We start from the raw sequence: 12,233 nt of genomic DNA on the forward strand, positions 1-12,233 counted from the left end.
CCTGCAAGGGAGAAAAAAGTGTGTATTGAAACAACTGTAAAGATTTTTTTAAATTTAAACAATACAAAACGCTTCATAACTTCAACTCCATTTCTACTAGACCTGCGCTGGCGGAAATTGATGGATTCGTCTTGTATGAGCTTTGAAAGAAAAAAGGTGAAAATTTATCGAAATTTTTATGTATATAAAAGAAATCAAAACAACCACAAGGAAAAAAAATGTTCCAGGAATATATCACAACCGGCAGACTGGTTAGCAGACATTTTTCCTCGGAACGGGGATGAAATAGAAAATAAATGGTTCCAGCATCTTGAATCAGAAAGGGGCATTGGCATCATTTGGGACGTCCAGACGAAATGCATCCTGGAAAAGAGATTTACAATATTTTCCATAAATCACTGTCGTGACTGTGCTGTGGTGAAAGTTTTTAAGTTTTAAATAAATAAATCAAAAACGGAATATGTTTGAATTTGATAAAACATTTCGTCCTGTTGCTGTTGCTGTTGCTGTTGCTGTTGCTGTTGTTATTGCTGTTGCTGTTGCTATTGCTGTTGCTGTTGCTGTTGCTGTTGCTGTTGCTGCTGCTGCTGCTGTTGCTGTTGCTGTTGCTGCTGCTGTTGCTGTTGCTGTTGCTGTTGCTGTTGCTGTTGCTGTTGCTGTTGCTGTTGCTGTTGCTGTTGCTGTTGCTGTTGCTGTTGCTGTTGCTGTTGCTGTTGCTGTTGCTGTTGCTGTTGCTGCTGCTGTTGCTGTTGCTGTTGCTGTTGCTGTTGCTGTTGCTGTTGCTGTTGCTGTTGCTGTTGCTGTTGCTGTTGCTGCTGCTTTTGCGCATTAATTTTGTTTTTAATTTTCACTTTTCTGGGCCTTCCTGGCAATGGGATTCTGAGAAATGGTCTATTCTAAGGAACGAAATATGCAAATGTTGGTGAAGCTGTTTGGAAACGGTATTTCGGATATTCATAAAAACTTTAGTAAAGACGGGTATTTATGCTCGAGAAAAAACTAGTACTTCAAATAAAGTCTAATCCAATCCTACCAGCCTGATGACGATGACCTAGTAAATCAAGCTCAAGTTCAGCGAAAGTTCACCTTCGTATGGCCATTACCACTGCGTTGCGACGCCCTAGAATATCTCACCGTTGGATTCCGCCGACCACACGAGAGTTCAAGATCTCATATTTCACGCGACCAAACAGATAAATCACGCCTTTTGGGTGGAAAAAAGATCCACGATGGATGTTGAGTCGGAGGTCGGACAAACGGCGGGAAGCGCCACCTCGGGCCAACATTAAAGGCGGATCGAGCTGGAGTCATGGACGACATTGGGTTTGAGCATGGCAGGCATGGAAGTGTTTGTATATAAAAGTAAACAACATTATTAAGTAGATTAAGTGGTAAGATTTGTTGACACTTTCGATCGGCGATGTCCCTCATCCTGTGTTGTACGAAGGAGACACCAGCGCGACCTGTCGCACTAATTAATGGAAGTGATAGACGTTACCTAAACGGAGCGTGAAGCAGAGTGATCATGTGCGCGATTTGACTCATGCTCATCTTCCAGCAGTAGACCAAGAATCAGCTATGGCAACTCAGTGACAACAGAAATACATTCGACTCTCTTAATGTAGATGTTTCCTTCCTTATTTCTTCAATTCCTAATGGTGCTTTTGATATCGACACATGGAGAGTTGACTGTAGCAGATAAATTTTCAAATTAACGCGAATTCCACAGTTGTGACCGAACGTGTCTCATGATTAATTGGTCGCTTTGAAATAGTGAAACGTAAATTTGCCTCGTTTATTTCTGCGCTGGGTTTGGTGAACTATTTAGCACACAAATTTGGATGATTTAGTGCAAGGTTAGACGGTATTTGGTACAGTTTCATTTTTATTTGTGAATCCAGAGTTGATAAAATTGTCAGGTCGGTAAACCATCTGTCAAAACAGATAATATTTCAATATTAGTAAAAAAGAAACAAAAATTAATGCACCTAGTTTATTCATTCCTGTTCAAACCAGATCAAAACAATAAAACTCGTGTTTGATCATGTTTACTCAGCCATTGATATCCGGCATCAAATCATCGCCATCACCATCACACATAGCGGTCCTATCAAAACCGAACCACCGCATGGCTATAATCTTATAATAATTTCGCAACCCATCACCACCATTACCTCATCCCATACTAGGAGTGTGAGTTTGTGTGTGCCAAAACACACTCTCTCTCTCCCTCACTCGAGTAATCCAGACTAAACCCCTGCCCGAACTCGACAGACACCGCGAGCGCGGCTGCTGGTTCATTGAACCAATCCCATCAAAGCCAGACTCTGCGTCCGTGTCGGTCACGAAGAAGCACCGAGCCGAACTTAGGGGAAAGTGGGGCAAGTGTAACAAGCTAAGGAAATGGTCGTTATAACCCATTAAAAAGTTCAAAAATCTGTCTGATTTTATTATAATCATCTTATTCTAGGTCTTGACTAAGACTTTGTCAGAGCAAGTTTTTAAAAAATCCTGTTTTTTATGTAAAAAATTGATTTTAAAAATTTTGATTTTCCGTACGTTCTACTCAACTAGTGGGGCAAGACGAACAACCCGTTGGGGCAACAGGAACAATGCATGAAAAAACATGTTAATTTGCTAACAATTGAACTGTTATCACTTAGATACATCAGATTAGAATGTATTTGAAAGGTTTCTTGCATTTTTAGATTATATAATAATGTTTTACAAAAAAAAATAACCTTTTTACAAAAAACAATATTACTTAGATGATAAATAGTAAATTTTCATAATATCACTATATTTTGCATGGACAATTTTTTTAACAATTGTTTATCAGTTTTTAAGTACTTTCATATATTTATTTCCCAATAAAATATGTTGTTGCTGCAATTCGTATTTTTTTCCATACTAAAAATCCATATGGTACACTTGCCCCACCTGAACAAGATTTTTTAAAAGCTCTCAACAAAAATAACCAAAAGTTGAATCATACTTTGTAATAGGTGCAAGTCATTGGTAGGGACACTACTGATCTAGGAAAAATAGCATTTTGATAAAATGAGCCTTAAAACGAACCCTAAGCCTTATTTTGTACTTTCCAAATATTATAAGAAAACAAAGGTTTTGAAAAAAACTTCATTAAATCTTATGCCCCGTGGCGTTTACGTCGTTTTGGCGGTTATGTGATAGTAGATCAGTTAATTGCATTGCTAGCAACAATTCCTTATACTGGAAACAATCAAAATTGTAAATATTATGGCCGTACGAGCGATTGTTCCTCTTGCCCCATATGGTCGTCTTGCCCCGCCTTCCCCTAATCATAAGCCAGCGAAACAAAACACAACATCGATTATTTGCACCACCACCACCACCACCGGAGCCAGGAACCCGCGGGGAAGCAATAATAACACGCACACGTACACAACCACCCCTGCACTATCCGCAGAATCAGCCGCGGAAAGTGATGATGACCAATCAATGTCGCGAAATGAATCATTAAACTAGAGCGAGTGTGAGAATTGGTTTGATAAACATACATTTAATGTTAAAGAAAGCTAGTTCTTAGATGTAGTGTAGTAAAGTGTTACTCATAAAATCAATATCAAACTGTGTTAAGAACGCTATTTTGTGCATCAGTCAAAGCTTCACCTTTTGACCTTTGAAGATCTGCAAAATTCGATTTCAATCCTGAGATATTGTATAAAAACCGAAAAAAACTCCGCTCTTGATGTGAAACAAGTTTCAATTTTGTTGTGCTATCTTGACACAGCCAGAAAATTGATGTAAGTGCGACAATTGACTAAAGGAATTTCAGGTCAGAACGCGTTTGACACACGTACATACCTGACTACCGTAAACATTTTCAATTATAACTCGGAACTCCAGCACCCAAATTCAACCAAACTTCAGGACGATGCACAGATTGATCATCCAAACAAAACGTGTTGGTTATTGTTTACATTGCGTGCTCTCGTTTTTGTTTATTCAAGGTCAAACATTAAAACGCGTTTTTCTTGGAACGTCAAAACGACAAGTTAGCACGACAGCGTCTATGTCTTGAACCTATATTAGGATGCAGAGAGGTTCTGGAGGGTTCAGAGGCTAATCTTCTTTAATACCACATTCGCACGGGCGAGTTATAACCGGTTTCAACCATTTTTAAAACCTCAACTGTCAAAGTTGCATGAGTTTAAAACTTGTTTACATTTTTAAACCGTCATTAAGTCGCCCCTGAGAATGGAGTAAGTTGCAATGTTCTAGGTCATCTCGTCGCCATCGTGCTAACTTGTCGTACGTGCATTTTGGGCCAAATTGAGTTAAGAACGTCATATTGTGCAGCTCACAATGCCTCACCTTTTGACCGTCACAGATCCTCAAAAGTCGATTTCAATCCTGAGATATTCAACAAAAACCGAAAAACTCCGTGCATTTTTGTCACTTTATATTTGAAAGTAGTTTCAGTCTTCTCGTGCTATCTTGTCACTCCATGAAAATTGATGTAAGTGCGACAAAAGGCCAAAGGGATTTCAGGCCAGGAAAGTCAGGATGCGATTGTCGCACGTACAAGCTAGACTACCGTAAACATTTGTAATTATAACTCGGGACTCCAGCAACCAACTTCAACCAAACTTTGGGACAATGCACAGAATGGTCAGCCAAACAAAACGTGTTTGTTATTGTTTACATTGCGTGCTCTCGATTTTGAATATTCAAGGTCAAACATTAAAACGCGTTTTTCTCGGAACGTCAAAATGGTGGAAGCGACAAGATAGCACGACGACGTCGATCTGTAGATTCCTGGTTGTTACAGCTGAAGTATTCACCACTGTAACGATTTAGGCGTTACGCTTTTTATCTGTTGATTTCTCTGGAACGATACAACATTTTTGCAATCTTTTAAAAGCGAACTATACGTCTTGTGCAGATCTACAAATTGCTTTTAAAAGAATGTAAAAGCATTAGATTGTTTTCGAGAGGGTGTAAACCGGGATTTTAGTGTATACTGATCAGTTGATGAGTGTCTAGCACAATAAATGTGATTCATTTAAATGATTTTTCGATCTAAAGTTTTTCCATCCTTTTCCTGTTTAACACAACTGTTACTCATTCTTTAACTAGGTACAATTCAGACAAAGATACCCGAGCATGGGTAAATAACAAGGGAAATGCGTAATAATACCTTTCTCTGGTATCAATACCGAATTTTAGTATTCATGGAACCTTTAAAATTTGTCTTAAGGATTATGCAAGAGCAAAATGTGCTATCATACCAATTTAAGGTATTGTTTTGATATTGCAAAATTGCAGAATTTGTCAATGGTCGAACACCACATTTTGGTATTACAGTGTTTTATCAAATTCCTCTGAAACTATGACAAAATTTTGACCAATTTTGACAAAATCATTAATTTTGCGCTAAAATGATGTCTCAAAGCGGATGCTTTCATTGAAACCCGGAAATTTCAAACTTGATTTTAAACATTTTTGATATACCCCCTAAAGAAATGACTTAAAATTGTGGAAAATTTTCTAAGTCAGGATGGCACATTTTTGTATTCTTTTGGTATTACAGTGTTTTATCAAATTCCTCTGAAACTATGAAAAAAATTGACCAATTTTGACAAAATAATTAATTTTGCGCTAAAATGATGTCTGAAAACCGGAAATTTCAAACTTGATTTTAAACATTTTTGATATACCCCCTAAAGAAATGACTTGAAATTGCGGAAAAAAAATTTTAAGTCAGGATGCCACATTTTTGTATTTTTTTGGTATTTAAAGGTTTCATCAAATTCCTCTGAAACTATGAAATTTTTTTTTAATAAATTTTGATGAGATAAATAATTTTGCGCTTAAATGACTTGAAACCCAAAAATGTTAAAGCTGATTTTCAATTTTTATATACCCACTAAGATTGTTTAAAAAAAACGTTGAAATTTCTCTAAGCTGGGATTACCAAATATTTTAAAAACGAGTAAATCGACAGATTATTGAATTTTAATGAATTTCAATCCAGTTTCATTTTAATAACACTTATTTTTCAATCTTGTTATTTTTAGAATCTTCAAGAACTTCAAACACAGGCCGTCAATGACAAATGCATTCAATGTGGTGAAGAATATCACTAAGAACAACATGGAATCATCAGGTGAGTAGATTTGGTTGTTGCATATGGATCATTTCTGTTTTTTCACTAACTGCAACTGTTGCACTAAAAATGGTATGAAAATACCAAATTTTGGTATTTCTAGTGCAAATACCAGCGACCGAAATGTGCTCTTGGTTGCCCAGTAATAGATGGTAAAATACCATGAAATCATACCAAAATCATGTATGGGACCATCCATAAACCACGTGGACACCTTAGGGGGTATGGCGATTGTCCACGATCCATACAAAAAAGTTTTTTTTTTGTATGGACAATTGTCCACGAAGGGGGGGGGGGGGTAACAGATTCCCAAAAAAGTGTCCACGTGGTTTATGGATGGTCCCTATGTGGAAGACCACAGGAATACCAAAATCTGATTTTCCAAGTGCGCGGAAATACTTAAAAATAAAACCATGGCAAAACCAAGTTTTGGTATTCAAGCAATGTTCAAAAATCCAGAAGACCTCAACTTGGTATTGAAATGGTTTTATTTTGTGGTATTATTTTACCTTTGGAATAACATGGTTTGGTATTGTTGTGCCCTTCCACATACAAGACCTTGGTATGATTTCATGGTATTTTACCATCTATTACTGGGCAACCAAGGGCACAATTTGGTCCCTGTTATTTGCCCAAGTAATCCCAAAATTTGGTATTCCCGTGTTATTTACCCCTGCTCGGGTAAAGGAAAAAAAACGAAAAAAAAAAAAATATCAAAACATAGAAAAATGCAGATCCTCCCGGAAAAGCACAAACACAAGTGCTGTACATTCATTCCACAAATGAATTGCTCGTTTCACATCGCTTTCCAGAGAGCCGCGCGCTGAACGTGCATTTGTGCACGAAAAGCAGGAACAAAAATGGAATAAAAAGATTGTTTAAATAAATAATTTATCCACGTCGAAGGAAGAGCTCATGTCTGGTGGCACGATGGGATTCCACCAGTTGGAATATATGTATATAAAAAAGTGAAACAGGCAAAAAAACAATAATAATAATATAATTAACACTTCCTTCTCCCGAGTCGCGACGGCGACTCCGACGGTGACTGGTAGGACACCAATTCATTTCTGTGACTACCCCACAGGCTTTTGCCCACACACAGCAACACACACACACAGCGATTCTACTGTTGGTTTGTGTTAGTTACTAGTCATTTGTATGGCTGTGTCTGTTTGTCTGTCGGTATGTTTGCGGGAAGTCGCTCTCTTCAAGGAGAGTTTCATTAAATTTATATACCATTTCATATTAATAGTCTAGACTGGAGCTTTGAACTCAGCTTTCGGGGTTTGCGAGTGTGTGCGGTAAGGTACCCCACTCTAGACTGACTGCACCGCCACCACCCTTGGGTAGTATGTCCCGAGTGTCATCATTAAAAGCACTGCGCTGAAAATAAGGTTTGTTTGTTTGTGGTAGTTTTTTTAGGTTGTGTTTTCAAATAGGGGCCCATGATATATTTTGAACATCGAATAAGTTAAAAAAAACTAACTAATGTCAGAAAGGGTGACTTATGGCCTGAAAAGGCCAAAACATGTCTCATAGTTTCTAAATGTCAGTTAAATTTCTACGCTATCGACACTTCTGGAGCAACATTTGAAAAGAAAGGGCGGATAAGCATTTTGACAGCTGGGATTATTTTGCAAATTCTGAGACAACCGGTAACTATTTATCAAAACCCGCAGTGTCAAAAGCTAGCTGGGGAAACCAGCTATTGTTTTACACTTCCAGTTTTGTTGAAAAGTTACCGGTTGTCTCAGAATTTTCAAAACAGTCCCAGCTGTCAAAATGCTTATCCGCCCTTTTAAAATGTTGTTCCAGACTTCTTGTGGGAAGAATAAACACGAAAACAGAAAATGGGCTTCAGTAAAATGTATTTAATCATAAATATATAAATTCGTAGTAGGTTTTCCTATGACCAAAGAAGACATTTTGATACAATGTTTCGTCCATTCAAAGCATAATATAAAAGGCAGCTCTCCAGGTAAAAATAGTATGAGAACTAGGGTGTTATAAGAAAATCTATTTTCCCGCACAGCAAATTTTCAGTTCTTTTTGGGGTCCTAAACAACTCCCCAAAGTTTGGGAACGATTGGTTTAGTTCTCATTTTGCGCAAAGCAATTCAAATTTCTATGGGAAATTGTATGAGAGAAATCACGTTTCACGCCGAGTTTCACGCTGTACTTAAACCGGATTCATATTCGGATGCTCTGGAAAGTGCTCTGGAACTTTCCCGAAGCGTGTAGGGTGCTAGTTTGCCCCTTAAAGAAAGGTAAAGCGTCCAAAAATCTGGTCTGAAACGTGTTCTTTGCTGTAAAATTACGTTTAAGACCATATACAAGCTACAAGCTAGCACCTTACACTTTTCGGGAAAGTTCTAGAGCACCTTCCAGAGCATCCGAATATGAATCTGGTTTTAGTACAACGTGAAACGTGAATTTTATAAATTTTTAATTCCAAAAAAATGGTTTTTCCCATACATTTTCGTAAAGAAATTTGAATTGCTTTGCGCAAATTGAAAACTAAAACAATCGTTCCAAAACTTTGGGGTGTTATTTAGGACCTCAGCAGGAACTGGAAAATGGCTGTACTCACTTAATTTGGACAACTTATTTTTTTTTCATGCAATCATATTACACCCTAATGAGCACTGCTACATGCTTGACATGGTCGATTTTTTATTTTTTGATTTTCATATTATTATTTTTTTTTCAAAAAACATCAACATTTCATTGGAAAAAGAAGTCTAATCAACTAAGAACAATCTACAATTCCATTTTCTGCATTGATAATCATATTTAGCTTATTTGAGCTCGATTGAAAATATTTAGAATTTAAAAAAAGCTCGCAAAAAATAAAATTTTCGTCAATACTTTGAATTTTTTTGAAGATAGACTGATTAAGTCGGTTAAACCAATGATTTGAGCTTCTTTTAGTTTGTATGGGAATTCTGTGCACACTTGTGACACGTAGTACAATTTACTTTCGAAACACACTTGTGACACGTGCTTTTGAGATTTTTGTTTAATCTAATCTAATCTAATCGAACACAAGCGCAGCCAGTCCGAAGAAAGCATCCGGGAAGAACTTATGGTTAGATTACGCCTCAAGTTCCTTCTTGTCATTATTAATGATTGCAGTACTTTCGAGAACCCCGAAGTGTATTACACTCAGTGTTGAAAATTCGACGACTATGATTAATTTTGCGATTAATCGCTGCCTATTTCATCCCAAGAATAAGACTGCACTCATTAAATCGGCCCGGCCTACTGCGTTGCATTAACCGCATGAGACAGATTCTATGAACGGATCCCACATTTCATAGAACCATCAGGGGAAGAAGAAGAAGCCGGGGACATACCGTACCAACCGGTTCGAGTTATTTATAGATTATTATGGTATGTGGTGTGTAGGGGAATCGTTGGGGATGGGGATTGTTGTATTATATCGTCGCCATCGTGCTAACTTGTCGTACGTGCATTTTGGGCCAAATTGAGTTAAGAACGCCATTTTGTGCAGCTCACAATGCCTCACCTTTTGACCTTCACAGATCCCCAAAATTCGATTTCAATCCTGAGATATTCAACAAAAACCGCAAAAACTCCGTGCATTTTTGTCACTTTACATATGAAAGTAGTTTCAATCTTGTCGTGCTATCTTGTCACTCCATGGAAATTGATGTAAGTGCGACAAAAGACCAAAGGGATTTCGGACCAGGAAAGTCAGGATGCGTTTGTCGCACGTACAAGCTAGACTACCGTAAACATTTGTAATTAAAACTCGGGACTCCAGCAACCAACTTCAACCAAACTTTGGGACAATGCACAGAATGGTGAGCCAAACAAAACGTGATTGTTATTGTTTACATTGCGTGCTCTCGTTTTTGAATATTTAAGGTCAAACATTAAAACGCGTTTTTCTCGGAACGTCAAAATGGCGGTTGCGACAAGATAGCACGACGACGTCGATATAGTAAATGACCTTGTGACATTATTGCACCATTACGGATTAATTCACTCAAGGAGTATTAATCCCTTGGTGGCCGAATATCTAAAGCATCCGATTTCCAATCCAAAGGTGTGAGTTCGAATCCCACCTGATTCTATACGTTTTTTGTTCATATTCAAAGTTTAATTGCAGTCGAAAAAATTCAAGGAGACCGGTCGGGAATCGAACCCTGAACCTTCCGCTTATGAGGCGGGAGCCGTAGCCATTAAGCCAATAATGTTAATCTAATCTAATCTAATCTAACCGATCACAAGCGCAGCCAGTCCAAAAAAAGCATCCGGGAAGTACTGAGGGTTAGATACATACGCCTTAAGTTCTTTCTTGTCAACATGCTTTTGAGATTTTGAGATTTTGTTTACATGATTTACTGTATCTTTTAACTGGTGTAACCAAATTAGTTGAAACTTGGAGCGTTTGTTTAGCGATAGTGTACGAACCGATTGCTTCAAAAATTTTGACTCTGTCGTTCATAGTTTTGAAAATATTTATCATCAAGCTCTAAAAATCAATTTTCTCGAATATTATTAAATGGTCGTTGTCACAAGATTGCACATAACAGACGAAATGGAAATGTTGACATCGTGCCCCCCGCCCTTGACTTTGATCAGAGTCGAAAGAAATAAACTGCAAACAATATTTGCAACGGCATTAGTGGACAAAATATCAAAATCAAGATATAAAAACTAACTTAATCCACCTATGTGGTTGAAGCCTTCCTCACAACAATGGCTGTACACAAGTTTCATCTATTTTAGATCCGGCTTCCAAAAAGTACATCGATATCACTTAAGTGGCCATATCTCGAGACAGGGTTGCCAGATCTTCAATGTTTTGGACTCGTTGGAAAGGTCTTTTGATAACCTAACCAACAATGGGTCGGATGGTGAGATCCGGACATACTTTACATACATTTAAGTGAGATCCGGCTTCAAAAAGTACATCAATATCACTTAAGTGGCCATATCTCGAGACAGGGTTGCCAGATTTTCAATGTTTTGGACTCGTTGGAAAGGTCTTTTGATAACCTAACCAACAATGGGTCGGATGGTGGATCCGGACATAGTTTACATACATTTAAGTGAGATCCGGCTTCAAAAAAGTACATCAATATCACTTAAGTGGCCATATCTCGAGACAGGGTTGCCAGATTTTCAATGTTTTGGACTCGTTGGAAAGGTCTTTTGATAACCTAACCAACAATAGGTCAGATGGGGGATCCGGACATAGTTTATATACATTTAAGTGAGATCCGGCTTCAAAAAAGTATATCAATATCACTTAAGGGGCCATATCTCGAGACAGGGTTGCCAGATTTTCAATGTTTTGGACTCGTTGGAAAGGTCTTTTGATAACCTAACCAACAATAGGTCGGATGGTGGACCCGGACATAGTTTACATACATTTAAGTGAGATCCGGCTTCAAAAAAGTACATCAATATCACTTAAGTGGCCATATCTCGAGACAGGGTTGCCAGATTTTCAATGTTTTGGACTCGTTAGAAAGGTCGTTTGATAACCTAACCAACAATGGGTCGGATGGTGGATCCGGACATAGTTTACATACATTTAAGTGAGATCCGGCTTCAAAAAAGTACATCAATATCACTTAAGGGGCCATATCTCGAGACAGGGTTGCCAGATTTTCAATGTTTTGGACTCGTTGGAAAGGTCTTTTGATAACCTAACCAACAATAGGTCGGATGGTGGATCCGGACATAGTTTACATACATTTAAGTGAGATCCGGCTTCAAAAAAGTACATCAATATCACTTAAGTGGCCATATCTCGAGACAGGGTTGCCAGATTTTCAATGTTTTGGACTCGTTGGAAAGGTCTTTTGATAACCTAAATCAACAATAGGTCGGATGGTGGACCCGGACATAGTTTACATGGATGGACGGACGTTGAGATCCGGCTTCAAAAAAGTACATCAATATCACTTAAGGGGCCATATCTCGAGACAGGGTTGCCAGATTTTCAATGTTTTGGACTCGTTAGAAAGGTCGATTTGATAACCTTACCAACAATGGGTCGGATGGTGGATCCGGACATAGTTTACATACATTTAAGTGAGAT

At 38.1% G+C, this 12,233-nt stretch overlaps 1 pseudogene; it reads right to left on the reverse strand.

The window, feature by feature from the left end:
- Positions 1-503: 503 nt before the first annotated feature.
- LOC119769296 overlaps positions 504-12,233 on the reverse strand; it is a 28,421-nt pseudogene continuing 16,691 nt past the window's right edge.

This window comes from Culex quinquefasciatus, chromosome 3 (assembly GCF_015732765.1).
Source record: "Culex quinquefasciatus strain JHB chromosome 3, VPISU_Cqui_1.0_pri_paternal, whole genome shotgun sequence".
Lineage (NCBI taxonomy): Eukaryota > Metazoa > Arthropoda > Insecta > Diptera > Culicidae > Culex > Culex quinquefasciatus.